The sequence below is a fragment of the Podarcis melisellensis genome (genome assembly GCF_964234715.1).
Source record: "Podarcis melisellensis genome assembly, chromosome: 7".
Taxonomy (NCBI): Eukaryota; Metazoa; Chordata; class Lepidosauria; order Squamata; family Lacertidae; genus Podarcis; species Podarcis melisellensis.
In genome coordinates this window covers 77,296,001-77,323,813 of record NC_138539.1, presented here as the reverse complement: position 1 = coordinate 77,323,813, position 27,813 = coordinate 77,296,001, and the positions used below count along the sequence as shown (strand labels likewise).

Here is a 27,813-nt window from a genome sequence, read left to right as displayed (position 1 = left end):
AGGTTCTTCATCCCTAGCCTATTTGATATAGGGCCCCTCATTCTGCCAATCCACTAATGGAGGAAGGAGCCTCTGGTCGGTTTTCCCACTTTCTTTCCTACCTTACAGCTATTTGAGGCCCAAGCTCTTCTGCCACCTTCTTCTCTCTATTGCAGATGTTAATAATGTGCAGCTTAAAGTGACTGGATGCATAAAAACTGGTTCATTTTGGGAAATAAAACATTTCCAAAGCCCATAAGTTTAATTAAAGCTTTACTTTCTCCAAAACAGAACATAAAACAGTTCCAAAATATCCAGAAGATCATGTGCAAGTCCAGTAATGACTCAGCTGAATATGAAATATGAAATACTCCAAACAGATCTAAAATCAAAGGTCTGTCTCTCCTTACTGTCTCCATTTTGCCTGTATTCACTCACTGGAGATGGTCATTTACACGTCTTTACTTCCACAGAGCCTGGGAACAAAGAATTAAGGCAACTCTCTTTCAAAATGGAGATTTGCAACCAAATACCTTTGTCACCTGATTTAAGGTTAAACACTCATGATAGCTAGCAGAAAAAACCAGTAGTTAATAATCAACCCATCAAGGAGTTCAGAGACCACTTAGTATACTCCAGTGGCATTTTCTGATGTTAAACTTTCTCAGCAATACACACAGCCATTCACTATTTCAGTGTCAATTAAACAATGATACTAAACACTTCCATGGTCTTCAGGCTTAGCACCTTAATTCAGTACTTGCCACAGCACAACCCTAATACACAACCCACACTAATCTACTCCAAAGGAGGAATCCTACACAGACCAACCCACAGTCCCAACAATCCATTAGGTTTTGAATGTGCAAAAGAGCCGGCCTTGCTTTAACATTTATTATATTCTGGTTGCACCTATAAATAATTCCAGCACTTTTTTGTCTGATGATAAAAAACTATCTCAAAATACTTCTTGTAGTTGACAGGCATGTACAATAATTACTGTTCAGCAAGACCTCTATTAGAGTACTGGGAGCTACAGCCTGAGACAGTAATCCTGACTAAATTAGCTGTAGCTGCAGCTCTTGCAGTCAATTATTTCAGCTAATAACAATGCACAGTCTGTTCCACTGGATATATGCTGGTGAATACAGCCAGGAGTGTGTCTCTGGTTTCAGAAAGCGTTAAGTAAACTTCAGCCAGCCTCTCCAACTTCTCCTGCACTCGTGTTCCAATAAGAGCTCCAACGCCTAACAATACTGACTCTTGGGTGTGATTGTTCAGCTTAGCGGTTTATCCATCACCTGTCCATCTGCTGACCTTTAAGGAAGCCAACTCCTGTTCAGAAGGAAGTGTGCATCTGGTGGGGCAGGTTTTACAGCAATACTTTTTGTTCTGCACAAGCAAAACACAGAGACAGAAGCATATGGTATTGAAACCTTGGCCTGGAGCGGCAATCCCCTATTTTATGCTCTTCCTCCTTGCTTCCGTGTTTTTCACGCTATGCTGTCTCCTGCCAAGGGTGTTTCTCGAGGTCATCCTTTGCCAGTTCATGCTGTATCTTTGGATAGCCCGTGATATGGTGTGTCCTTATCCTTCCTGCCACAAAGCCATTTCCGACCTGGGAGGAGAGGGGGTTGCGGGCAGAAATCCCTCCCACATCACACACACGGGGGCTGGCCTTTGCCCCCGCGTGATCAGGGAATGCCCGGGCGTGTCGGCGACCCGGCCCGCCAATCAGTGGACTGGGGAGGCGTGGACTAGCCTATTTAAGGCTAGGCACGCCCGGGGACCGCCCTCTTTGCCCCTTTCCAGCTGAGCTTTAGGTTGGCTAGCTTGACCTTGCTATGGACTTCGGTTGGTCGCTGTAGGGGGCCTGGTAGGAATTTTTCCAATTTGGCACACTTCAAGCCTTTTGGTTTTTTCACCTACCTCGTAGCAAACGTCACAACTTGGTATTGGCAGTTAGGCATTGGCAGGGGTCAATTGTTATGCAAATGAAGGGGGGAAGGAAGCGCCATCACCTTCTCCAAAATGAAAAGGGTAGTCCGGTAGAGGACTCCAGGGGGCGTTGCCTTGTCCGAAACCTAGGGAGGTCAGGGCCTCCGGCATGCCCCAGAGCGGTGACACCCGTGGGATCCTAGTTGGCGTACTTCAACAGGACTCCCACGGCTTGTGAACAACCCTTCCCAGTCCCCATGCCGGGTAGTCGATAGGAGCCAATGCCTAAGGCCAATACCTTCCAATTCTGTAATCAATAAAGTTGTGGCCTTTTTATGCCCATTAACCTTAATTACTGTGTCCAATGTCTTCATTACACATGGGGGAGGGGACTTGCCACGCAACCTACGTTTTAAGATAACAGGGATGAGCCAAGCGCACAGCAATTATTGTTAACAGGGTCTGGAAATCTCTCAGACAATTGTGGCAAAGGCAGACCTTGTGATCTCTTCACCCCGGTTTTCTCCTTTCTATATAAGCAGGAAAAATGACTCTACCAGGACTTTTGTCAGACTTCCAGTGTTTTCCTCCCTCCCTTCCTCCTTAGTCGTCAAACCTCTTTATTCTCCGGTGCAGTGCTAATGCATTCCGCTTGGTCATCAGAATCGCTATACTAAACTCTTCTCTGTCTTCAGTTTCCAGGTTGAGTTGCAGCTCTATTTAACACTCCATTTTGCATTGCTTTGCTGCTGAGTCAGCATTTGAGCAGGCGTGGATTGGGTAATATGGTACCTTCAGCAAGTACAGCATTTGGCACCCCCACTAACTTTGATTAGCTACCCATATAAATATACCGTATTTTTCGCTCTATAAGATGCACTTTTTCCCTCCTAAAAAGTAATGGGAAATGTGTGTGCGTCTTATGGAGCGAATGCAGGCTGCGCAGCTATCCCAGAAGCCAGAACAGTGAGCGGGATCACTGTCCAGCACTCCCTCTTGCTGTTCTAGCTTCTGGTTTAGCCTCTCTGTCCCTTTCCCCTCCTCCCAGAAAAGCCCGCAAGAGCCGCGCAGAGCGTGTGGGGGGCTTTTCCCCAAGGAGGGAGAAGGGCAATCCGTCAGTGACGGGCTGCCCTTCTCTCTCTGTGGGGAAAAGCCTGCAAGCGCCGCACACACGTTCCACACGGCTCGTGAAAGGGAGCGCTGAGCAGAGCCTGGGATGCATACAGGCTCTGCTCAGCGCTCCCTTTAAATATTTTTTTTCTTGCATTCCTCCTCTAAAAACTAGGTGTGTCTTATGGTCAGGTGTGTCTTATGGAGCGAAAAATACGGTAGATGATGAAGATGCACCCCTTCAGTTTTGTGCTCTGTGCCCACACCATCCTAAATCTGAATCATTTGAGCTTTATTCCTAAGCTGACCTTCCAGTGAGCACTCAGGGCTGATTTCCTTCAGAATGGAGAGGTTTGATCTTCTTGCAGTCCATGGGACTCTCAAGAGTCTCCTCTAGCACCATAATTCAAAAGCACCAATTCTTCGGCGATCAGCCTTCTTTATGGTCCAGCTTTCACTTTCATACATCACTACTGGGAAAACCATAGCTTTAACTATACGGACCTTTGTTGGCAAGGTGATGTCTCTGCTTTTTAAGATGTTATCTAGGTTTGTCATTGCTTTTCTCCCAAGAAGCAGGCATCTTTTAATTTCGTGGCTGCTGTCACCATCTGCAGTGATCATGGAGCCCAAGAAGGTAAAATCTCTCACTGCCTCCATTTCTTCCCCTTCTATTTGCCAGGAGGTGATGGGACCAGTGGCCATGATCTTAGTTTTTTTGATGTTGAGCTTCAAACCATATTTTGAGCTTTCTTCTTTCACCTCTTTAATTCTTCCTCACTTTCTGCCATCAGTGTTGTGTCATCTGCATATCTGAGGTTGTTGATATTTCTTCCGGCAATCTTAATTCCAGCTAGGGATTCATCCAGCCCTCTTCATGGATCACTGCCTTGCTGTGGTGAAGGGGCTTGAATAACTCAGAGAAGCTATGAACTATGCCGAGCAGGGCACCCAACATGGACAGGTCATATTGGAGAGTTTTGACCAAACGTGATCCACCTGGAGCAGGAACCGGCAAGCCACTCCAGTATCCCTGCCAAGAAAACTCTGGAAACATAGCACTGGGTAAATCTCACTAGTTTCAGCAACCTTGGAGGTCCATTCCCTACCGTTAGCTTTCACCGCTCTGAAAAGCTCAGATTTTATAACCAGGTTATCATATAAGTCTTGTCTTGTTAAAAACTCTTCAGTGCAACTGATCTTAATCACTTAGAACTTAACCTTCATTTGGATGCTATAGAGCACTTAAACATTTAATTGAATAAGAAAATCAGGATTACATTCTCCATTCAGACACATAAATCATCTTTTATAAAAGTCTGGGTGCATGGTTGTTCAATTGCCACTGACTTTAATTAGATATGTGCCATTGTGAGGATAGTTCTACCGGGGGTTTGATGGGGAGGAAATCACAGTAGGAAGAAGTCAAAACAGTTGTACGACCTTGCATAACCTTGGCTCTCTTGGCACTGCTACCATTTCCCTTTTGTGGTATTTCAAAAATGCCTACCACCAAAGGCTGCAAACCGGCACACATTTAGTTTGCCTGAATCCAGCTGAAGTCAATAGAACTGAAGTGTGCTGGTCCCGAGGGTTAACCATGCGGCAAGGTCTGAGTCAGGCCAAGGTCGAGGGTGCGGCATTGAGGCTGTCCGTCAAGGCTGAAGGTGGTTCCAAGGCAGGGAGTCAGGTGAGGTCAGGAACTCTGGCAGAAGAGCAGGACAGGGTGCAGGCAGGAACAGGCTACCAGCAATGTTGCTCCCGCAACCTGGGACTGGGGCTGGCTGGTTTTTATCTGCCCCGAGGCATAGGGCGGCCCCAGTCCACAGGTGACTCGTCTCTCCTGGCCTGGAGGAGAGCACTCCTCCTGCAGGACCTTAGTTCCCTCCGCCTATCTGCCCTGAGCCTCTGCAGCTCAGGAAAGGCTGGAGGGTTACCGGACCCAGAGGCAACCTCAGCTTCCCCTGACAGGGCTGAGAGTGGAGCACCTGCAGGCAATGGGTCCTCCATCCCCTCAGGAGCCAGAGCAGACTCAGCTGGTGCCTGAACCTGAGGATTCAGGACAGGTGAGGACCCTCCAGGCTCAAGCCCCAGCCCCGGCTCATCTGGTTCTGGAGGCGGGGACTCCTGTGCAGGCTGGGATTCCTCAGGTTCAGCCTCCGAGTCCAAATCCCAGGCCATCACATGAAGTAGCTCGCATGCAGTTTTCCATACCCATTGCTAAAGGGGAATTAACATGTAGTTTAGCAAAGCTGCCCGGCTCCAGTGAAACTAGGGTTCTGTATTTTTGAATGTTGCATTCAGTATCAAGACAGTGAACAAATTTTAGGAAGCGCTGAGGGTACCACACTGCATTTAACTTTCTATAATAGTCTCCTTAGATACCATTTTAATATGGCTACAGCGTAGGGAAAGAAATGGCACAATCTGGAGGGTGTAAGGTGATGAAGCTGTTGGGTATCACTAAGGGCCCTCCTGTCTTCCTCACAGCCCCCAACCCAATAATTCAAGCACTGATCCAGACCTTTAGGACAACTCACAGTTACTAAAAACAAAAAAATAAATTATGTGGCTGACATTGTTTCTTATACATATGTCTCATCTTTCCATAAAAGTGTTCAGGGCAACTTAGTAAATGTGGCAGATCTTCTTGCCCCTTTCGCAGTTGCCTTCAGATGGAAAGGGTTGGTTGGGATGTACACAACTGAGCTTGGATGAATAAAGTAAAGACACTTGTACATTTCATTGCCTCTCCTTTCAAAATGGCAGCAACATAGTAGGATCTGGGCAGGTAGTGCAAAACAGGGGTGTCAAAAGCAAGTTAGATGGATCCCTGACTGGTATCTCACTTCCCTTTTGACGGCAACAGCTTCAGAACACCAGTTGTGGGAGATCTTCTCAGCTGGTGCTAGGTGCAATACTGAAAAATGGGTGCTAGGTTCAGCCCCTCCCATTTTTTTTACCATGAGAGCTTCAGGATGGCAGCTATGTGCTCATAAAGTACAGGCCAACTACTTGGCTGGAGTTCTGTCCAGCAAACAAATAAGAATGAATATTGAATAAATAGCTGGCATCATGTAACCTCCCAGGAAACTTTGTGCAAACAAACCAGGATGAATGCTCAATAAACAGGTCATCTGGAAATGGCCATGGGGTCTCACATTTTACTACAATGGAAGGATTGGTTGCTTGGGTGGAGTTGCTTCTCCGATCTTCGATTTTGATTCAGGGATGTGTACAAGACACATTTAACACAGGCACTGCAACTTGCCAGTATAGCATATATAAACATGAAAAAAGGTAAAGGACCCCTGGTAGTTAAGTCCAGTCGTGAACGACTCCGGGATTGTGGCGCTCATCTCGCTTTACTGGCCGAGGGAGCCGATGTTAGTCCGCAGACACTTTCTGGGTCATGTGGCCGGCATAACTAAGCCGCTTCTGGTGAAACCAGAGCAGCACACGGAAACGCCATTTACCTTCCCTCAAGAGTGGTACCTATTTATCTACTTGCACTTTGACGTGCTTTCGAACTGCTAGGTTGGCAGGAGCTGGGACTGAACAACGGGAGCTCACCCTGTTGTGGGGATTCGAACCTCTGACCTTCCGATCAGCAAGCCCTAGGCTCAGTGGTTTAGACCACAATGCCACATAAACATTATCTAGCTCCTAACAGTTTTTACTGAAGCCTTTGGAGTTGTGATGAAACCTTTGGAGTTACATGATCAATTTTGTTAAGCTGTTTATTACAGTAAGCAATAGGAAAGACTGTCACGTTATACAGTAGTTGACACTTACAGCCCCATCCCTATAATTACTATTTTGGAAATTTCATTATAATATATATTATAGATGCACCATCTCATTAGTAAGAGAAGTCTTGCTATTATGCTTCCCTTTGCTCAGAGACTCTTGCTCAGCTAAGTAGATCACATTTGCTTCATTTATTCCCATACTCATCTCTAAATGCCTTCTCTTGGGGCCTTTGTTGTCTATCAAATGATCTTCTGTAATCCCAGCTTATGCTTTTTATTTTGTGCATTTGTTCATAGGTGGATGCACTTGAGTTCCAGGACAACAAAATCTCCCATGCAGGCACAGACATACTTCCTTTCCTTTGCAGAATATTACCATGCAATTGACAGTCAAGAAGGCTATCAGTCAAGAAAGGTGGGAAAACATAAATGATGCATTACACCACTTTGCAAACTTATCCGCAAAGTCAGACAGGGCGTTGGAAAATGAAAACATCACTGAATGAATAACAGGTTGTAGTGCAAGGATGCAGAGTGATTCAGCTTCATGAATTCATAAGAGAGGGAAATTGTTCTCTAAACAAAACAAAAATAGGAAGGCAAACGTACAGTTCTGTAATTAGCACTCTGTGTAATGAACAGCCTCTTCACTTAGGAAATGCTCTCCTCATTGTGTTGTTTTGGGTCTTTCCCTGGAAATCCACAACCACCCAAACCCACACTGTCAAGATTTCCAACTTTTGACTTCCAAATTTTGCCCAGCCCCCAGTGGAACCAGGCATAACAAAGGGGGCAAGGAATGGGACCTAAAAAAATGGGACCCAAACCTAGGGAAAACCCATGGAGGGTTATTGCAGTCCTTACACCCCATTATTACCTGACTGACAGAACAGTGTTTACTTGTTGAAGCTGTGATCAAAATACTGGTTAGCAGGCAGTCTTTGCGTCTGTGCTCAGGCAGCTTTTTGACGAACCCAGTAGAATTATTCATGATAAAAAGATGAAGGATTAATTTGCCCTTTTGCACCAGTTCTAGGATGCAAGTTCCAGCCCCTACACTGATGGGACCAGTTCCTCTGCTTGGGCCAGGAATATCATACAGTTACACAATGCAAGAGTCATTGCATCAGTCTCTTGGGAGAGAATGGCAAGATTTATATGGGGGTTTTTACCTTACAGGGTGCCCCACAAGATCACTGCCCTGCAAAAAGTGCTTTTTCCAGGACAGTGATCTTGCATGGCACCCCAAAACGTGTGTTATGGGGCACCATGCCAGACAAAGTGCATCCCAAAATTGTGTGAGATTGTTGCGACCATTTTGGCCACTGCCCTCTCACGAGAAAAAACAGGGTATCCCATTTTTCCCAGGGCAGTTGACAAGTTATTTGTCTTGATTTTAACATAGTTTATATAAAGCTTGTACAGGGGACGCAGGTGGCGCTGTGGGTTAAAGCCTCAGCGCCTAGGACTTGCCGATCGAAAGGTCGGCGGTTCGAATCCCTGCGGCGGGGTGCGCTCCCGCTGCTCGGTCCCAGCGCCTGCCAACCTAGCAGTTCGAAAGCACCTCCGGGTGCAAGTAGATAAATAGGGACCGCTTACCAGCGGGAAGGTAAACGGCGTTTCCGTGTGCGGCTCTGGCTCGCCAGAGCAGCGATGTCACGCTGGCCACGTGACCCGGAAGTGTCTCCGGACAGCGCTGGCCCCTGGCCTCTTAAGTGAGATGGGCGCACAACCCCAGAGTCTGTCAAGACTGGCCCGTACGGGCAGGGGTACCTTTACCTTTTTATATAAAGCTTGTACAGTGGAACCTTGGGTTGCAAACATGATCCGTGCGGACAACCCGTAACACCACGTCTGCATATGCGCGGGTCGCAATTTGGTGCTTCTGTGCATGCGCAAAGCGCAATTTAGTGCTTCTGCACATGTGCGAGCGCCGAAACCCAGAAGTAACCTGTTTCAGTACTTCTGGGTTCGGTGAACCCGAGGTACCACTATACTTGAAACTCTTCACTTAACTTAAAGTGAAATCTCAGTTATTGCCAGCCCCAGTCTCTGTCTACAACGAGCCCTAGGCACAAAGACTTTAAAATGAAAAAGTAGCAAATAATTTTCTTGTTTGTTTGCTTGTTTTTAATGACCATTTTGCTTGCTACAGGAGTTCTGTTTACAAGTCGTGACCATAACTGCATCTTTGAAGTTGCTCTCATAAATGGAAGTGTCACTGTTTTCAAGTTTGATCTACACCCAGGAGAACAGGAGTCTGTTTGCAATGTGTTCTCTTCGGAGGTTACTGAAGGACTGCCTGTTCACAGGCCTGTTAGCTTCAATAAAGTGTGGGGTTTGTGGGACTGGTTTAAAAATTTGGATTCACCCAAACTTCATTCCTTAAAAGAAGAAGAAGAGAGTTATTGTGGCAGTTTAGAGACTTAATAGATTTACTGTAGAACTCAGCTCCAACAAAGTTTATGCTATAATAAATCTATTTGTCTTCAGGGCATCACAAGGTACTGCTATTTTTGTTGCAGCAGAATGGTATGCCTACTAACTCTTTGCAAAGCTCGGCCATTGTTACATTTAAAATTTTAGCTGCATTTTAATATAGTTTAAATTACCATCCTCCTGTTAATGACAAAGCTGGTTTTCAGATTGATTTCTTTTTTATATTGAGTACAAATATCAAACATATATAGTGTGCAAAGGCAGTCCTATGTAGGAAGCCTAGGCTGTTTCTTGTCAGAAGGTTGGAAGAGCAGAACAGAATATAGGGAGTTGTTCTCTACCTAATCTACACTTTTTGCTACTGTTTTATTCTGTGAATAATACATGTACGCCAAAGGAACATTTAATCTGCCAATCCAATTGGAGAAAATCCGTAGTACTGTTACTAACCATTGCTAGCATTCTGGCTATCTTGTTTATTCAAAAACAGCACTACCTTTTTGCATGTTCTATTTATTAGTGCTTATTGAATAAGCAAGGCAGCATAACAATGCTTTATATTGATACAAGATGGGCTTATTGGGGGGGGGGGGGAGAAAACATGCCTTGTGCAACGCAATGACCACCAATATAAAATCTGTTGGCTCTTCACGGTGTCCAGAAAGAGGGTATTGGAAAAACTTAAGATAATTAAGGCCATTGGAGATCCAAATCCCAAAATATACATTTTTAATGACCAGCTTGGATTGTCCAGAATGCTATTTGCCATGTAGCACATAGGAAAGCAGCTTGCTGCTGATTATGGTGACAAAGTAATGCACAACCTTACATTAGGTATGCAAAGACCAATTCATGCATTTTTTAAAAAGCAATGCTAGCAACTGTATACTGTCTAAGGCGATATTTTCTACGGATCATTTAAAGCAGGAGTCATAAGCCTTTTAATAGTGAAATGTATCCATTTCCCTGGCCATTCTGACTGAAGCTAGATGTTTGGTGGCAAACATGGGTCTAGAGATTCAGGCTGTTATTGCATAAGTGTCAACTCCTGGGGTTTATTTTCTCTGTCTCAGCAGAGTTAAGCAGAAAGTCTTTCTGCATCTTCACAGCCGCGGCAGTCCAGCCTTCTCTTGACGAATTACCAAGGAATAACCACCTCACCCATCCAGTTCTTCTCTAAAGTCTCTATTATTTACATTACAAGTTGCATAGCACTACTGGTCTACATATAAAACTAGAAACAAAACTATTTACAGATCTCTGCTTCATCCAGACTTCCACATATTCCGGCAGCCACACGGACCAACACTGAGTGCCTCAAATTCAGCTCCATCTCTCCAGACATGCCTTTTTTTTTTTTTTTTTTATAAAAATTTTTATTAAGATTTTTTACAGATACATATTTAACAAACAAAATAGGTTTCATAACATCTTTTCATTCTATTGCGGACTCCCTCACGTCTCCCGCTTCCACTCTCATCATTAAAAACGAATTTTCCAAGCAAATTATCATCTTGTTTATACTCTTAAGTGCAATATTTAGATTAAACTCAAATAAAAAATTATAATTTAATGGTAGACAGTTATTTCTGCTCTGGCTTCCTTGTTAGGATTCAACCAAATTACAGTACTTTTGTAAATAAATCTTAAATTTCTTCCAGTCTTCTTCAACCCTCTCCTCTCCCAGGTCGCGGATTCTGCCAGTCATCTCAGCCAGTTGCATATAGTCCATCAGCTGCATCTGCCATTCTTCCAGTGTTGGTAGATCTTGGGTTTTCCAGCTCTTAGCAATAAGTATCCTTGCCGCCGTTGTAGCGTACATAAAAAATGTTCTATCCTTCTTTAACACGTTCTGGCCGACCATGCCCAGAAGGAAGGCCTCTGGTTTCTTGGTGAAGGTATACTTAAATACCTTTTTTAACTCATTATATATCATTTCCCAAAAGGCCTTCACTTTAGGGCAGGTCCACCAGAGGTGAAAGAATGTTCCTTCATTTTCCTTACATTTCCAACATTTGTTATCAGACGAATGGTATATTTTAGCCAATTTCACTGGGGTCATGTACCATCTATATATCATTTTCATTACATTTTCCTTCAGAGCATTACATGCTGTGAAGTTCAGCCCGATAGTCCATAACCTTTCCCAGTCCTCAAACATAATGTTGTGCCCAATATCCTGGGCCCACTTTATCATAGCCGATTTAACCAATTCGTCTTGTGTGTTCCATTTCAGCAGCAAGTTATACATTTTTGAAAGTACCTTGGTCTTAGGTTCTAGCAGTTCTGTCTCCAGTTTCGATTTCTCCACCTGGAATCCTAACTTTTTATCAATCTTAAACACTTCCTTAATCTGAGCATAGTGTAACCAGTCTCGCACTTTATCTTTCATTTTCTCTAAACTCTGCAGTTTCCAATTGTCTCCATCCCTTTCTAGTATTTCCCAATATTTTGGCCAATTGGCCTCCATATTGGGTCTTTTTCGGGCCTTGGCCTCCAAAGGTGACAGCCACCTCGGTGTTTTGTTTTCTAATAAGTCTTTGTATCTTGTCCAGACATTAAATATTGCTTTTCTGACAATATGGTTCTTAAAGACCTTGTTGATCTTAACCTTGTCATACCATAAATATGCATGCCATCCAAATGCATTGTTAAAACCTTCCAAATCCAGCACATCCGTGTCCTCCAGAAGTAGCCAGTCTTTTAGCCAGCAGAAAGCTGCGGCTTCATAGTACAACTTTAAGTCTGGCAGGGCAAAGCCCCCTCTTTCTTTTGCGTCCGTTAATATCTTAAACTTAATTCTGGGCTTTTTGCCCTGCCAGACAAATTTGGAGATATCTTTCTGCCACTTCCGGAAGCACTCCGTTTTATCTACAATCTGCAATGTCTGAAACAAAAATAACATTTTTGGCAATACATTCATCTTAATAGCAGCTATTCGACCTAACAATGAAAGTTTCAATTTTGACCAGCTATCCAAGTCTCTCTTAATTTCAGACCAACATTTTTCATAATTATCTTTAAACAGACTCAAATTCTTTGCTGTTATGTTTACCCCTAGGTATTTAACTTTCTTAACCACAGTTAACTCTGTCTCTCTCTGAAACCGTTCCGACTCAATATCTGTCAAGTTTTTTCCCAACACCTTGGTTTTTTGCTTATTTAGTTTAAATCCCGCCACCCGACCAAAATCCTGGATTAGTTGTAGTACTCTTTTCGTACTAGATTCTGGCTCCTGTAATGTCAGAACTAAGTCATCTGCAAACGCTTTAAGTTTGTATTGTTTCGCTCCGACCTGTATCCCTTCCACCAACCTGTCCCTCTCCAGACATGCCTTGATGAAGATACCTGTTGCTCAGGAGAATCTACGTTGCTAAGCAGATGTTTCCGGTGAGCCTCGAGGATGCACTTCAAGCCTGTGCTTCCAGGCTCGTTTCAAGTTGATGTTGGCAAAGTGTGTTCTCATTAAAGGAGAGCACGTGTTGCGGATGGGGCCAAACAAAACACCCCCACAGTTGCCTGGCAGGTTAGATTCAAAGGGCTCGGATCAGATTGGTGGTTGGTGTTACTGGGGTAAATTTGATGTTGCCAATTTAGGGGTGGGATCAGAGGTTATTTAAACAAGGTCCACAGCTTGTTCCTTTCTCTTTCGCTGTGGACACCAGATCACCCGCCCGCCCTCCCTTGATGGGGCTTCTGCTTTGACCTTGCTATGCCTGTCATGGGGTCGTTCGCATTGGTGCGGGGGCCTGGTAGGAATTTTTCCTTTTGGCTGATTAGTGTGTGCCAATTGGTTTTCGCCTACTGCGTAGCAAATCGTCACAACTTGTAAGGTTGGCTTTTAGGCATTGGTTAAATTGGTTGGTGGAGGGGTATGGATTGGCTGTGCCTGCCCCTCCAATGCTGCTGCTGCACGGGAATTCCGTTAAAGGAATTCAGGGGCTTACCATCCTCTCGTCCAAACCCTTGGTGAAGGGTGCGGGCCGCGTAAGCTCCTGGGAGCATGCGGGGAGTAGCTGAGGGTCTGTGTCGCAGCTCCAGTTATCCCTGATCTTGTTCCTCCACACTGACTCTCACTGGAATCCAAGAGTCAGTGCTGTCCCCCAAGGCGGGGGGGGGGGGACAGCTAGTCATAACCAATGCCTAAGCAACCACTCACAATTTGTATGCAAATAAAGTTGTGGCCAAAATTATGCCAAAAACCTTAAACAAAAATTATGTGTGTTGTGTGAGCTATTGGGGTAGGGATGTTTTGGGGACCTCATCACGCAACACACCAATGCAGGTTGATAGACCTAACTGCAAAGCAGTGTGCCTCTTCCATTTGCACCAGAGAATTGGAGAGAGAAAATGTTGGAATGGCCTCTTCTTAGGCACAAGTCACCACCCCCTCCCCCAGGATGCTTCTCCCCTGCAGATCACACTTCTCTTTGCAGCAGAAAAGAATCAGTCCAAGTTCCTAGCTTCATGGAGGCTGCCAAGCTCCTAGTTTTACGTTTAAGCATGTTCTCCTTCATGGAGAGCACGTGTTGCGGTGGGGGCTGACAGGACACTCCAACGTTGTGGGGCGGGCTAATTGATCGTTGGCCACTTTTGTGATTGGGCTTCCCTTGTTGTTGGGAAGAAGTTAATGTTGCCATTTGTTGACTGACAGCCAGAAATGCTATAACTCCCTGCACGGGGCGTAGAGCTTCCTCTTTTCGCTCCGTGCATCAGATTGCCCGTCCCCCCTCCCTATATTTATGGTTGTTCGCTTTGACCTTGCTATGCCTATGGGGTCATCTGCTTTTGGGGCAGGGGCCCGGTAGGAATTTTGTCCATCTGGCTGATTGGCTGGGGCCATTTGGTTTTTTCCTACTGCATAGCAAATCGTCACAACTTGTAAGGTTGCGGTTAGGCATTGGTTTATGGTTTGGTTGGTTGAGGGGCATGGATTGGCTGTGCCTGCCCCTCTAATGCTGCTGCAAGGGATTCCGTTAAAGGAATACAGGGGCTCACTATTGCTTTTGTCCACCCTGTCAAGGGGGCTAGGGCCATGCAAGAGCCCCTGGTTGCATTTGGGGAGGGCTGAGGGCAGGTTCCCTGCTCCGTCGCTACCCCCAAGTGTATTCCCCTTTTCTGACGTTCGCAGGCATGTGGAATGTCAGTCTGTCCCCCATGGGGCAGATAGTCACAACCAATGCCGAAGCAACCACTCACATTTTTGTATTTTAATAAAGTTGTGGCCAAAATTATGCCAAAAACCTTAAACAAAAATTTCTGTTTGATGTGTGAGTTATTGGGGTGGCCCTGGGGACCTCGACACACAACTGCTTTGGGTGCTTCAGATATGAGGCTAAGATCAGTTTTGTTTGGGACTGGTTCCTAGTGCAAAAGCAAACCTATATTACTCCTACCGTACATCCAGTTTCCCTTCTGAATGCATTTTTCGGGATTCTGAAGTGCCATTCTCTTTGATCACGACTTCTTTAATAAAGTGCAGCATCTTTCTCTGACAAGACTGTAGCATTATCATTCCTAAGATTATTTTTTTAAAAAAACATAAACATTATCGTCCCTAAAATGGAAGAAGGGCCTTTCAAAATGGTCTACAGCAAAGACCAGAGAACAGTACGTATTATGTCAATTGCTATGGCAGGTTTAATTAATTAAATAAATTCCTTTCTACAGACCAAAGGCATTTTCTTTTCCTGGATTCCTGATTTTTGGGAGACAATTTACAAATGTAGATTTGTTCTGTTACCTGCAAGCACAGCGTATCAGCCACATTTTTTTTTTGTTTTTAAATACCCCATGCATTTTTCATGCCTCTAATGATCCAGCTGTCAAGCTGGCATACCAAATCATTTTTTAAATAAATAAAAACACACACACACACACCCAGGCGTTTCATCTCAATTGTTGGGGAAAAAAATAGTTCTTCATAGCATGATCTCGGTGGTAGCAGTCAGCCCGTCACCAGGTACTGAGTCAGGTACTAATGATGAAAAATAAAAGGAAGGAGAGCTACATGCAGCAAATCAATGCCCTACTGCGCAACACACATTGACCCTCAACATGAGGAATCATGGCTGGGGAGAAGATGAATTAGACAGCCTTGCTTTGGCTCTCTGCCTAACTAAGGAAGAAAGAAAAAGTGTCCATGAGGGGGGAGGAATAGAACCCCTTTCTGTCCACATTACGAAAGAGAGAAGGAGTGTGTGTTTATTGCATTTAGGGAGAATGAAAAAAATTGCATGCTCAATCCAGGAAAAGCAGAGTTTTCAGTAAAAAAATAAATAAAAATAGTATATGCAACAACAACAAAAAGCCAAGAGCTGTATTCCAAAATATCTGGAGGGTACCAGGTTGGAAACGGCAGCCTTAGACACTGCTGGTACGTCTAAGGTGCCTGGAGACAGGCAATCATGTCGTGTATTTATAGCAGCGGCCAGAGGAGGAATGACCACCAAGAGGAGCGCAGAGAGAGGAAACGCCATGGTGCATCTGCAGCAGCAAAACCAGACGCCTTCTTCTGCCCCAGCTGCAACAAAACATGTATCTCCCATATCATTCCTCTTCAACCAGGCCTTTGGTTGATTAACCTCTAACACCTTTTAATATGTGTTTGTGGGAAGAGGTGGGGGTTATTTATTTGTTTTTGTTTTATTATGTATTTTGTACTTTATATCTCACATTTTTATGTCATGAACCATAATAATAATAATATTAATAGTGTTTCCGTGTGCTCTGGTTTCCGTCACGGTGTTCCGTTGCACCAGAAGCGGTTTAGTCATGCTGGCCACATGACCTGGAAAGCTGCCTGCGGATAAACGCCGACTCCCTCGGCCTGAAAGTGAGATGAGCACCGCAACCCCATAGTCCCCTTTGACTGGATTTAACTGTCCAGGGGTCCTTTACCTTTACCTTTTTTATTACCAATGTAACCCAGAAGCAAATACAATCAGAAGGTCAGCGGTTCGAATCCCTGTGACAGGGTAAACTCCCGTCGCTCCATCCCGGCTCCTGCCAACCTCGCAGTTTGAAAACACGCCAGTGCAAGTAGATAAATAGATACCACTGTGGCGGGAAGGTAAACGGCCTTTGCGTGCGCTCTGGTTTCTGTAATCTTATTCCCACTTATTTTGGAGGAAGCCCCATTAAACTCAACAGGGCACACTTCTGAGTAGACATGCATAGAATTGCACTGTAAACTTCCCACTAACAATCCTGGGCTGACTTACTTACATGTTAATAACTTTCTCATCAACTGGTGTCTGGGAATGAATGTTCCATAACAGTGTGGGACACGGGTGGGGCTGTGGTCTAAACACTGAGCCTCTTGGACTTGTTGATCAGAAGGTCGGCGGTTCGAATCCCCACAACGGGGTGAGCTCCCGTCACTCCATCCCAACTCCTGCCAACCTAGCATTTCGAAAACACACCGGTGCAAGTAGATAAATAGATACCACTGCGAAGGGAAGGTAAACAGCGTTTCCATGTGCTCTGGTTTCCATCACAGTATTCCGTTGCGCCAGAAGCAGTTTAGTCATGCTGGGCACATGACGCGGAAAGCTGTCTGTGGACAAATGCTGGCTCCCTCGGCCTGAAAGCAAGATGAGCGCCGCGACCTCATAGTTGCCTTTGACTGGACTTAACTGTCCGGGGGTCCTTTATCATTACCTTTTTTAATAAAAATACTACTACTACCACCACTACTAATAATAATAATAATAATTACTTGGGAAACAAATAAAATATTGTTTATTTATAAAACACCTTATTTAGAAAGGCACTGTACAACATGATATCACCGAGCTCTCATCTGTTCCATTATCTTACCCTGATGTATTTCTTCCCCTTTTGGTGGTGCTTGTTACTCAACTGCTCTGTCTCCCGCCAGTGAGAATCTTGTGCTCCACTTCACATTCTATCTGGTCTTGCATCTCTGCACCTTTCCAAGTCTGATCTCCCACTGTAACTTCACCTCCGGCTCCCTGCATTCTGGCTGCCACACTCCACTGCTTGGCAAGGAACAACTAACAAGAAAGGTGACTCGAAGTGACAGGTTTGTAATAAGTACAGCACCCGATCATGGCCGCTCTCCTCATTTTAACCCTGTTCTCAAATTTCTCTGCACTCGCTTCTGTGCCTCCTGATCCTATAACTAAACGCTCTCAAGCCACAACAACGGTGGAAATAAAATGATTTATAATGATAAGCGTTGGCTTAGCTGACCTGTAATACTGGAGGAATGCAAGTAATCACAGATGCTCTTGTTTTTCGGCGTTTTGTCTTTAGAAATGATAGAGGTCTGCTGAAGTGGAGCCTTTCAAAACTGCCAGAGCATCACACTGTATAATACTGATGAAAATTCCAACTTACTCTGACCCAGCCTTCGTATCCATTAATACAGATAAGCCCTCAGTTGTGATACAAGAGTGAGTCATACAAATCCCCCGTTTCAAATATACCTGCCGAGTGGCACTGTCACAGCCATCTAATGGTCCACCATCAAGGTGGCATTTTAAGCTTCTGCTCCTTCTGACATTGTCCCTCAAATGAACAACCAACAATCTCTACATATGACAGAAGGAGACCAGATGCCACACATTGTTCTTGACAGAGCCGTGGACTACAGGCATGCTGCTCTTGATATCTCAACCAAGGGATAGGTCTTTTATAACGTTTAAACAGAACAGAGCTGATCAAGCGATGATATGTAGTCCAGGTAAAAAAAATTGGCCTCTCAGCTTTTGCCAGTTTTGCCAGGGAAGATTAAAGGAGAGATAGAATCCAGCTTCCCACTATAGCAGATTGGTGTATTATTTTGACTGTGTCAATTTACATCAGCACCTAGCAGCTAGTTTACGTAAGCTACCAGTGAGGAACTCATAGGTGGAAGCTTACATCTACCTACAAATGCCCATTAGGTAAAGGTAAAGGGACCCCTGACCATTAGGTCCAGTCATGGCTGGCTCTGGAGTTGTGGCACTCATCTCGCTTTATTGGCCAAGGAAGCCAGTGTAGAGCTTCCGGGTCATGTGGCCAGCATGACTAAGCTGCTTCTGGCGAACCAGAGCAGTGCATGGAAATGCCGTTTACCTTCCTACCAGAGCGGTACCTATTTATCTACTTGCAATTTGAGGTGCTTTCAAACTGCTAGGTTGGCAGGAGCAGGGACCGAGCAACAGGAACTCTCACCCATGGCAGGGATTTGAACCGCTGACCTTCTGATCGGCAAGTCCTAGGCTCTGTGGTTTAACCCACAGCGCCACATTAGCTGAGTGTTTAAAGATTCTGTAAGTGCATATAAGTCTGTTCTATCAAAATCAGCGAGGACTAACTAAAGCAGTTGAATCTGCATTGGTCTGCCACCTTTCTCAGAGATGTTTCCCTTTTAAAACAGTGATTTCTGTGCCCCTTGGGCAGCCCACTGACTTGGCCACAGCTGAGTTAGGTAAAATATCAGAGGTGAAGCTTTCCTGTCAGTTTGGGAAATAATGTATGGCAATACTGACCCACCTTTGAAAGCTCAGAGAAAAGTGTTATACAAGGGCCAAATGGCATCAACATCGCTGCATGTTGTTAAAAACTGTAGCTGTTGATTTTCCTCCTCTCTGCTAGGAAACCATGGACAGCATCATAATAGGTAACCCAGTGCTGTTATTACATCACAGGATTGCACTGTGAATGGTCTTAGATGCTTGATGAAGCCTCCAGGTAGGGTGGGAATGGAAAGAGTGCCCTGAAATAGAAGCTAACAACTGGCCAACTTTAACTCTTGAGGTCCATATACACCTTGACAAGATGTGACAAATGGTCCAGCTATTATTGCCAGGTATGTGGGCTGCCCAGGCAGGGCCTACTGCACTCCAGAATTGTTTAAAATATGGCAGTCCCAAAAACACCTTGGGGAAGTCTCTGGTTTATTAATTCCCTGGGAATGTGCAACTGCAGCTTGCATAGCCTGGTACCCTCCACATGTACTACACCTCCCCTCATCCCTGACCATTGGCTTTGTTGGTGGGATTTGTAAGGGAGAACCAGGCTGGGGAAAGCTGAGCTACTGCATGGGATGTCGTTTTTAAAATGGGGGGGGGGATCTGGACCGTTTAGCAAGACTTCACCTTGCCTTCTCCAAAGACATGGGGTGCTGTTCAGCTAAGTTCTCCTCAGAGCAGACCATGGTTTCCCCCACACCACACAGAGAAGCACACAACATAGGGACCTAGGGCAGCTTTGGGGCAGATCTACACTCATGGTTTTTAACATTAAGGAAGGGTTTAGGAATGGTTTTCATAACCTAGATGGACACATGGTGTCCTACTTTTTACATTAATAATGCATTATTACCTTGTCTTATTTATCGCTTGATTTTTAACCATTTTATGCTGCTATATCGGTGAAGCACTGTTCATGTGTCCCTATGTAGCATTTTACCTTTCTTCACTGCTTTCAAACCCTGACCCCCACCCCCTCTGATGGTATCTGAGGGGCGGTGTTCAATTTCATTTAAATTGAAAGGCTGACATGCGGAGATAACAAAGGACATGGAAGGAAGGAAGGAAGGAAGGAAGGAAGGAAGGAAGGAAGGAAGGAAGGAAGGAAGGAAGGAAGGAAGGAAGGAAGGAAGGAAGGAAGGCTTACTTACATTTGACAGGGGGAAACAAGGTAAAATACGTTTTAATTAACAAGTATGCCCTGTGATGTTTTAGAATGACATATTTAATATCGTTCTAATAGGGGGAAATAACGTTAAACAGATCAGTGTAGATCCAGCCCTTGTGGCCCTCAAGCTACTACAATGGTTAGGGATGATGGAAACTGTAGCCCAGTAACACTGAGAGCCACAGGTTTCCCACCAGAGAATACAGGGTCACGTTGCTTCTATGTATAGCAAATGTTTTAACAGCATATTAAGTCAGGATGGGGTTTCATAGCTAGAACAAACCATGTTCTGAGTCTGGAATCCAATGTTCACATCTTTTATTCATCGATTTCCTTCAACGTACCCAACAACACCCCCCTTTCGGAATCCTGATTATGGAAACATGTTTTGTGTGCTGCAAAACAGACATGAAAACTAAATTCAAGACACAGCCTTCACGACAAGGTAGCTTTCAGGCACAGCTTCTGCGCCTTTGTAATAAATTCTGTTTGCTGATGTGGTGACGGTGGGGGGAACATAATGCATTGTAATTGGATATTCTGGAACTCCTGTGCACAAACACGAAATTGGCATAATTAGGCTTTCTGTCAGAAATAGCTCATTCATGTGTGGTTGCCTAAGAAAAGCCCTACTTTGGGAAAAACAAAATCCCTTCTTCGCCTCCTATCAAAGAATTCCTATGCCGATAGACAACAGCAAACACTATTGGGACGTAACCCAGTAAGTTGCTGTAAGAGTGTGGTTTTATTAAAAGGACTTCAATAGAAATAAGTATTTAGAGTCAGGCCTACCAGATTCTTTCATGGCTGCCTGAGGCAATCTGCCTTGTGAAGGGAGGAGAGAGAGAGAATTCATCAGTGAAACCTGGGATTGGAAGTACCCCAGTTTCTGAATTAATTTCTTAGAATCATCAGAACGAACATGGAACTGATTTCTAAATATTGTAGTAACCTAGGCTGCATGTGCTCAGACCTAAGGGTCAGATAACTGCTTAAGCACCAAAGCAAATAGGGTGGTGTAGTAGTGGCCCCTGCAGTTGGCAGAAAATATGAAGCCTCTGGCATGAAAGGCTTTGTATAAAATACCAAGAGTCCTGGCTTTTTGCCTGTGCCTGGTCAACAGAGCAGTACTGATATCTGATGCTGCATTGATTTCAGGCTCCAGCCCTCATGCCTTCAAGGCATGGACTTCAAGGACCTTGAGTCGCAAAGTAGGTCTAGATTTGAGGACTGCCACCTGCAGCCCTGGATCTGCCAAACCCTTATTCTTCCTCTTTGCTCTTCTGTCAAGAGATGCTCTGTTTTTCTGGCTAGAGTAAAGAAATTGAGATTGTATCCCAACAAGACAGAAGTATTGTTTCTGGAGGACAGGGGGTGGGCAGGTGTGGGGGACTCTTGGGTCCTGAATGGAGTAACTGTGCCCCTGAAGGACCAGGTGTGCAGCCTGGAAGTCATTTTGGACTCACAGGTGTCCATGGAGGCGCAGGTTAATTCTGTGTCCAGGGCAGCTCCATCTGGTAGATGGAAGGGACCATGAGGTCAGGGGCTCTCTGCATCAATTCCATCCTCAATAGCATCAGAGACAGACAGAGGCAAATATTAATCAGGGCAATGAAGGTTTGGATCAGTGGCGTAACATGGGCTGTCAACACCCGGGGCAAGGCAAGTAATTTGCGCCCCCTAACCCTGAGTGAGCCAGGTAGGGGCAGAGAGTTGCGAGTGTGAGCGCCCCCCCCCAGATGTTGCGCCTGGTGCGGCCAGCCCCCCCTGCACCCCCCACGCTACGCCACTGGTTTGGATTATAATGAATCACAACTGGATCTTCAAAGAGAAGGCCAAGCTGTGGGGAGCCTCAATGTGTGACAAGCCACTCATGTCTTATCTAGTGCATGCCCAGCTTATACCTAAACACAGGAGATTGACCACATAATCACAATTGCTTTTTAGTTTCATTTCAACCCACCCAGCTCTCTGTTCCTCCCCCCACATAGCCGATACATGACAACAACCTGTCTGAAACCAGGTAATGAAACTATAATTTCAAATTCAAACACTGTAAGGTCATTCAGACAGACACAAACCTTTAAAGAGGAAGATAAAAACAAGGCATTTCACTCAGTTTTAACCTTTAAATAAAAGATATGCTCCTCCCTGCATCTAGTCCCCCTCCCCCCCCAACTCTACATCTATTTGCTCCTTTCAGAGGGCCTTGATACTGAATGGCAAACAGAAAGAAATGAGCCAGTTTTATATAGACAAATCAAACTCTAATTCAGCTGTTTGGTGCAACAAGGAAACCATCTATACTGTGTATTCCATGGAATATTTGGAACATAATGGGGCGGGACGTTGTATGCATTTAGGTTTCTAGACCAACTATAATAAAGCAAAGCATTTAAATGTATATCATCCTAAGGTTCAAGGCTGCAGGACTTGTGACTCTCACGTCATTGCTGCACTGCCTTTTCCCATCAGTCCCAAGCTGGATGGCCAATGGTTAGAGCTGAGTCATAGAATCATAGAACTACAGTGGTACCTCAGGTTACAGACGCTTCAGGTTACAGACTCCACTAACCCAGAAATAGTACCTCGGGTTAAGAACTTTGCTTCAGGATGAGAACAGAAATCGTGCAGCAGTGGTATGGTGGCAGCAGGAGGCCCCATTAGCTAAAGTGGTGCTTCAGGTTAAGAACAGTTTCAGGTTCAGAACAGACCTCCAGAACAAATTAGGTTCTTAACCCGAGGTACCACTGTATAGAGTTGGAAGGGATCCTGACCCTCTGCAATGTAAGAATCCCACCCTGGGTGGGCTCAACCACCAACCTTCTGGTTAAAAGCCACACACGCTGACCCATTGCGCCACCTGATACATAGTCCAGCAACACCTTGAGGGCCACAGACTTGTTGCCTCTGAATCAGATATTACAGCTGACACAGCATTGCTGGGGGGGGGGGGAGAGACACCCAGCACCCCCATATCAAGTTCTCCAGCCTCTCCATAATGCCTACATCTTATAGTGCATTCACTTATCTGCATTCCATTCCATTGGCAGCTGCTGGGATCGGGGAAACCCAAAGTATCACAGAACAGGTAATCTGCCTACATCCTAAGAGGAATGAGAGGTGAACATGGCAGGGGGCTGCTATATTTGCATATCAAATGCCCTTTTCTTCCCAGCCTGAGCCCTTGCATACAATATTTGGCTATGGCAAATTCCTCTGACATCTTCAGGATGAAATCCAGTTCTGCTTCTTCTGTCCATATGTGATGAGCCATCTGCCTTTTCTCAAATGCTGGAACCTGTCCACTCACTCTCTTGCATTCAGCCAAGGCAGTCCATCTCTGGAAGACTCTGTCCGCAGCAACAAGAAATTAAGGGGAGTGCTTGCGAAAGAAGTAGGCAGCAGGGAACCAAAACATGTTCCAGTGGACGTGGTGGGAAAGTTGACTCCGGTTAATTGGAGTCCAATTGTTGTTCTGCAATTAAGTAATTAGCCATACCAGCTAACTGATGGATGTGGTGAGCCCTTAAAAGAAATTTTACTCCCTTGCAGAATGCCCATCACAATGGATGATGAATGCAAGAAAAAAGAGGAGAGAGAGAGTCTGGTGCATTTCCCGGTGCAGATATACATAACAATAATGGAGAACACTCAGTGTTGGATGGGGGACAGATTTTTCACTGCCAACATGTGTAGCAATTTCCTGTCCCCTCTGTGAATGAACAGCAACCATTTAACTGAATGTTCTTTTTTACACACTCATTAAAATGATTATCAAGGGAAATCTGAGGTCTTCCCCAGTGCCCCAAAATCCTCTGAGCTCTCTCCCCCCCAACTCATCTCCCCTCAGTCATGAAATAGTGAGGATGGTTACAGTTTTCTATCTTAAAGAGTACAGAGAGCTGAAGGACAAAGTTGGAAGAGTAACCCTCTTTCCCACTTCCTCTTTCAGCTCTATGGGCTTCTCAAGGCTCAGTTCAGTTCTTGTTTTTAGCCACATCCCTTGGAAAAGTGAAGTGTGTGTCTCTCTTTCTGTCTTTTGGATGGGGGCTGATCTTGGGAAGAGTTCAGAGGAATCCCTGACCTGTGCCTCGTGTAGAAATAAGTGAGCTTTCCACTCTGATAATGAGTTTCAAAGCTTTACTGCTGAAGGGTCTTAAATCTAGTTATAATAAATTACAAGAACAAAATAACAAAGTAACACACTGCAATCAAACAATGCAGTTCAGTCCTCTATGTCCTTTACTCAGTTCAGTAAACTTTCCTCTCTCTGATCCCAGAGAGAGATCCTCAGCTTCTTCATCACTGCAAAGCTTCTCTGCTACTGCTACTACTAGCCATCTCTGATTTCTCAGATTTCTTCTTCTGCTGTGAGAGTTGCAGCTCAGTTTTCCGGGTAACGAGTCATTGGTTGGTTTAACTCACCAAGGTGGAAAAACACCAGCCTTCCGCTTTCAGCCAGAGTGGATCCTCTTTTTTAAGGTAAACTTCTCTCTACAGTATTCCAAATACAATGCATTCAAACACAGCATTTTATGTACATTAAATGTTTAACTTTAACAAGCAGGTGGCGACTATGGCATTCACTCAAAAATAAAAATGTATCAATAGCCTAAAAAGATTGTCAAGCCCTGATATACCATATTTTTCGCTCTATAAGATGCACAGACCATAAGACGCACCTAGTTTTTGGAGGAGGAAAACAAGGAAAAAAATATTCTGAATCCCAGAAGCAACACAAACCCTGAAGAGGCTTTGTGTAGCTATCCCAGAAGCCAGAAAAGCAAGAGGGATCACTGCGCAGCGATCCCTCTTGCTGTTCTAGCTTCAGAAATCGCTGCGCAGCCTGCATTCACTCCATAAGACGCACACACATTTCCCCTTACTTTTTAGGAGGGAAAAAGTACGTCTTATAGAGCAAAAAATACAGTATATGGTGCTCAAAGAAGAAAAGGGGGGAGGGAATGAGGACTGTTTAGAAGGAAGTGGGATGGTTTCAATGGCTGGGGTTGGCGGAATTAGGAAGGATGGGCCAGATTAAAAAATGCTCCCCTGAAAAGATTTAGGTGGTCATAGGCCTGCCTGATAAAAGTGATCAACAGAACAATGCAAATCCTTCCACAATAATATTGACCCAAACAATGTTGATGAAATTGTTAAAGGAAAGTAGTGTTGTCACCAACACGATCAGCATTGAGAGTTCACAGAACAGCCTCTCCTTTCCCTTTTAGGCTCAATTCTCATTTGTTTTGCAACTTCCATGACACATTTGTGTCCAAAATGAATAATCTTGGAACTTAATAAATATTGTGGTGCACTGGGGGGGGGGGGACGTTCCTGTTGCTCCAGCTACTGCTGGAGGAGAGAACTCTGGGTTTCAATCATCTGAGATCTAATAAATATTTTATCGGGTTTGCCAATTCCAAGAATATACCTAAAATAATATTACACTTCCACAACTGAAGAATGAATGACATTCTAAATCTAACAGCTTTGCACACAGGAGAAAATAGAAAATCCATCAGCGGAATAAACAAATGAGTTATTTCTTTTCCAAAAATCTTCAGCTTCGATCTATTTTTCTTCACTTCTTATTAGTTTGTAGCAATGGGTGGAAACCCTTGCACCCCCTCAGATAGATATATAGATATATCATTCTAGATTGTTTTCAGGCTAGATTTCTGCATGTACAGCTGAACATATCAGTTGGAAGTTATTACTTCCTTTTCATTCTGTGTATTTCTTTTTAGGGCAGGATATAAAAACAGCAGGATGCTTAGAGTGCAGTCCCCACAGAAAGGAGAGAGTGAGAGGTTCCTAATGCTCTGAAAGCACCATATACAGCTACAAGCTCACAGAAAATCATCCCAGGGGCCTTGGTGCTACCCATTAGGACATCCAGCAATGCAGGATCCGTGTATGCAGTTATCTATCCCCAAACAATTGGAGGAGATGGGGAAGAATGAGAAAGAGGTCAGTCAATTCCTTCTCTCCCATAACTTGCCACATCGTGAGATGTCACCCATTGCCCTCTGCAGAGAAAGAGATTGAACCATTTTAAAGTCATGTGTGCCATTATAAATTGACATCTGTTCTAGTTTGGATCTAAACTAGGGTTTAAGGATCTAAACTAGGGTTACCAGATGTCCCCGTTCCCTGGGGACAGTCCCCGGATTTGCAAATAAGCCCCTGCACAAATTCCATCCCCAGAATGTCCCCGGATTTAATCTAATGTCCCCGGTGAATGCAGCAGTAGCAGCCTGGAGCAGTTGGCTTTGGCTGGCTTCAGGAGCTGCTCAGAAGTCCCCAGATGCTGGTGGTGCAGGGGCTCTAAGATGCAGCTTCCGAGCTGCCTCTACCTTCCCTGAACCCAGCAACTAAGCTGTGAAGGGAGGCTTCATGCTGCCTATCGGAGCAGCCTCCCAACTCCTACTTGCGTGCAAGCATGATCGGGGCGGGGATCTCTCAGCTGTGAAGGGAGGCTTCATGCTGCCTATCGGAGCAGCCTCCCAACTCCTACTTGCGTGCAAGCATGATCGGGGCGGGGATCTCTCAGCTGTGAAGGGAGGCTTCATGCTGCCTATCAGAGGTTGCGTGCAAGCAGGAGGGGGCAGGGATCTATCAGTTAGGTGACAGGAAGCCTCCCTTCCCAGCTGAGGGATCCCTGCCCCCTCCTGCTTGTACGCCAGTAGGAGTGTGATCGGGGCTGCTTTCATGGGAAGGGAGGCATTGCGCTGCCCGAGCCTTGCCGCTGTCGCCACTCTCGGCCCTTCTTCTCCGCCTTCCATACCTGACCCACAAAGCACCGCTTCCTCACCACCACCAAAGAACCAACAACTCAGGGACTGCCCAGGCTCATGGAGAAAGGAGATAGAAGCCTCAGAGGAAGGGGAAACGTGGCAGCTGAGGTCAAGGCAGCAGCTGCCCCTCTGCCACCACCATCGCTGCAGCATCAATGCCCAGAACATGTAGTATGTATGTATGTATGTATTTCAAGTGTCCCCAGATTCATGGGAAAAAATCTGGTAACCTTAATCTAAACCCAGCAACATTATCTTATATTAGAATAATAGGTAGAAAAATACCCACCTGGTAGCCTAGATGAACTTTGTGGTCCCTTCCAACTCTGAAATTCTGAGTTGGAAGGGACCACAAAGGTAATCTAGGCCAGCCCCCTGGAATGCAGGAATCTTTTCCCCAATGTGAGGCTCAAACTCACAACCCTGAGATTAAGAGGCTCATGCTCTACTTATCAAGCGTCTCTATAGTCAGGGATTTTCAGGCGGGTAGTTTTCCACCTTGTTGAAAAATGACAATGACTGTTTCAGGCACTTACATGTGAAAGCAGAAGCATTTTCTGCATGTTGACTTGGATCCCAGCATCATTGTGCATTAGTCCCAATTTAAAGGAAGTTAGTGTGCTTGGCTCAATCAAAACCACTGCTCTTTGTGAGTCCCAGTTCAAATCAGAGGGTGGCTAGCTGTTGTGCATCCATCTGATCTTGCCAGTTTTCATTGTGTTCATTAACCATACTGAAGACTGTCTAGTTCAGTGTTTCTCAGCCTGTGGGTCCCCAGATGTTGTTGGACTACAACTCCCATCATTCCTAGCCAGCATACCCAGTGGTCAGGGATGATGGGAGTTGTAGTCCAACAACATCTGGAGACCCACAGGTTGATAACCGCTGCGAGTCTAGTTATTGTATATCCACCCCCATTCTGTACAATTGGCTGAATAGCACTGGTGGAGGAAGAGGAGTGCGGGGAGAGTGCACCGCCCCCGGCAGCGCGATCCTGGTGGGGTGCCATCATGGCTGCTCCCCCTCCCCATGCTGGGCGCCATGCCCCTGCAGGCAGCGTCCATGCCCCCAGTATACGTGCCACATCCCTGCAGGAGGCACACCCCCGCCCCGCCTGCTCTCCACCCCCCAGTGCCGGAGCA

General features: G+C 45.2%; 2 long non-coding RNA genes across 4 annotated transcripts; one reads left to right on the top strand and one right to left on the bottom strand.

Annotated features, from left to right (window-relative positions):
- Positions 1–311: 311 nt before the first annotated feature.
- On the bottom strand, positions 312–18,809 carry LOC309374300. 3 transcript variants are annotated; one of them, XR_014170495.1, is made up of 4 exons: positions 18,723–18,809; positions 17,040–17,551; positions 14,615–14,735; positions 312–455 (listed from the first exon to the last, which is right to left on the bottom strand). It is a non-coding gene; the product is annotated as an uncharacterized lncRNA (long non-coding RNA). The 3 variants fall into 3 exon arrangements; XR_014170496.1 differs by lacking the exon at positions 312–455 and adding an exon at positions 8,813–9,163 and having other exon boundaries at positions 18,723–18,807; XR_014170497.1 differs by lacking the exon at positions 14,615–14,735 and having other exon boundaries at positions 18,723–18,805.
- An 80-nt stretch (positions 18,810–18,889) lies between these two features.
- On the top strand, positions 18,890–25,957 carry LOC309374298. The gene is made up of 3 exons (XR_014170490.1): positions 18,890–19,038; positions 24,152–24,353; positions 25,622–25,957. It is a non-coding gene; the product is annotated as an uncharacterized lncRNA (long non-coding RNA).
- The last annotated feature ends 1,856 nt before the right edge of the window (positions 25,958–27,813 follow it).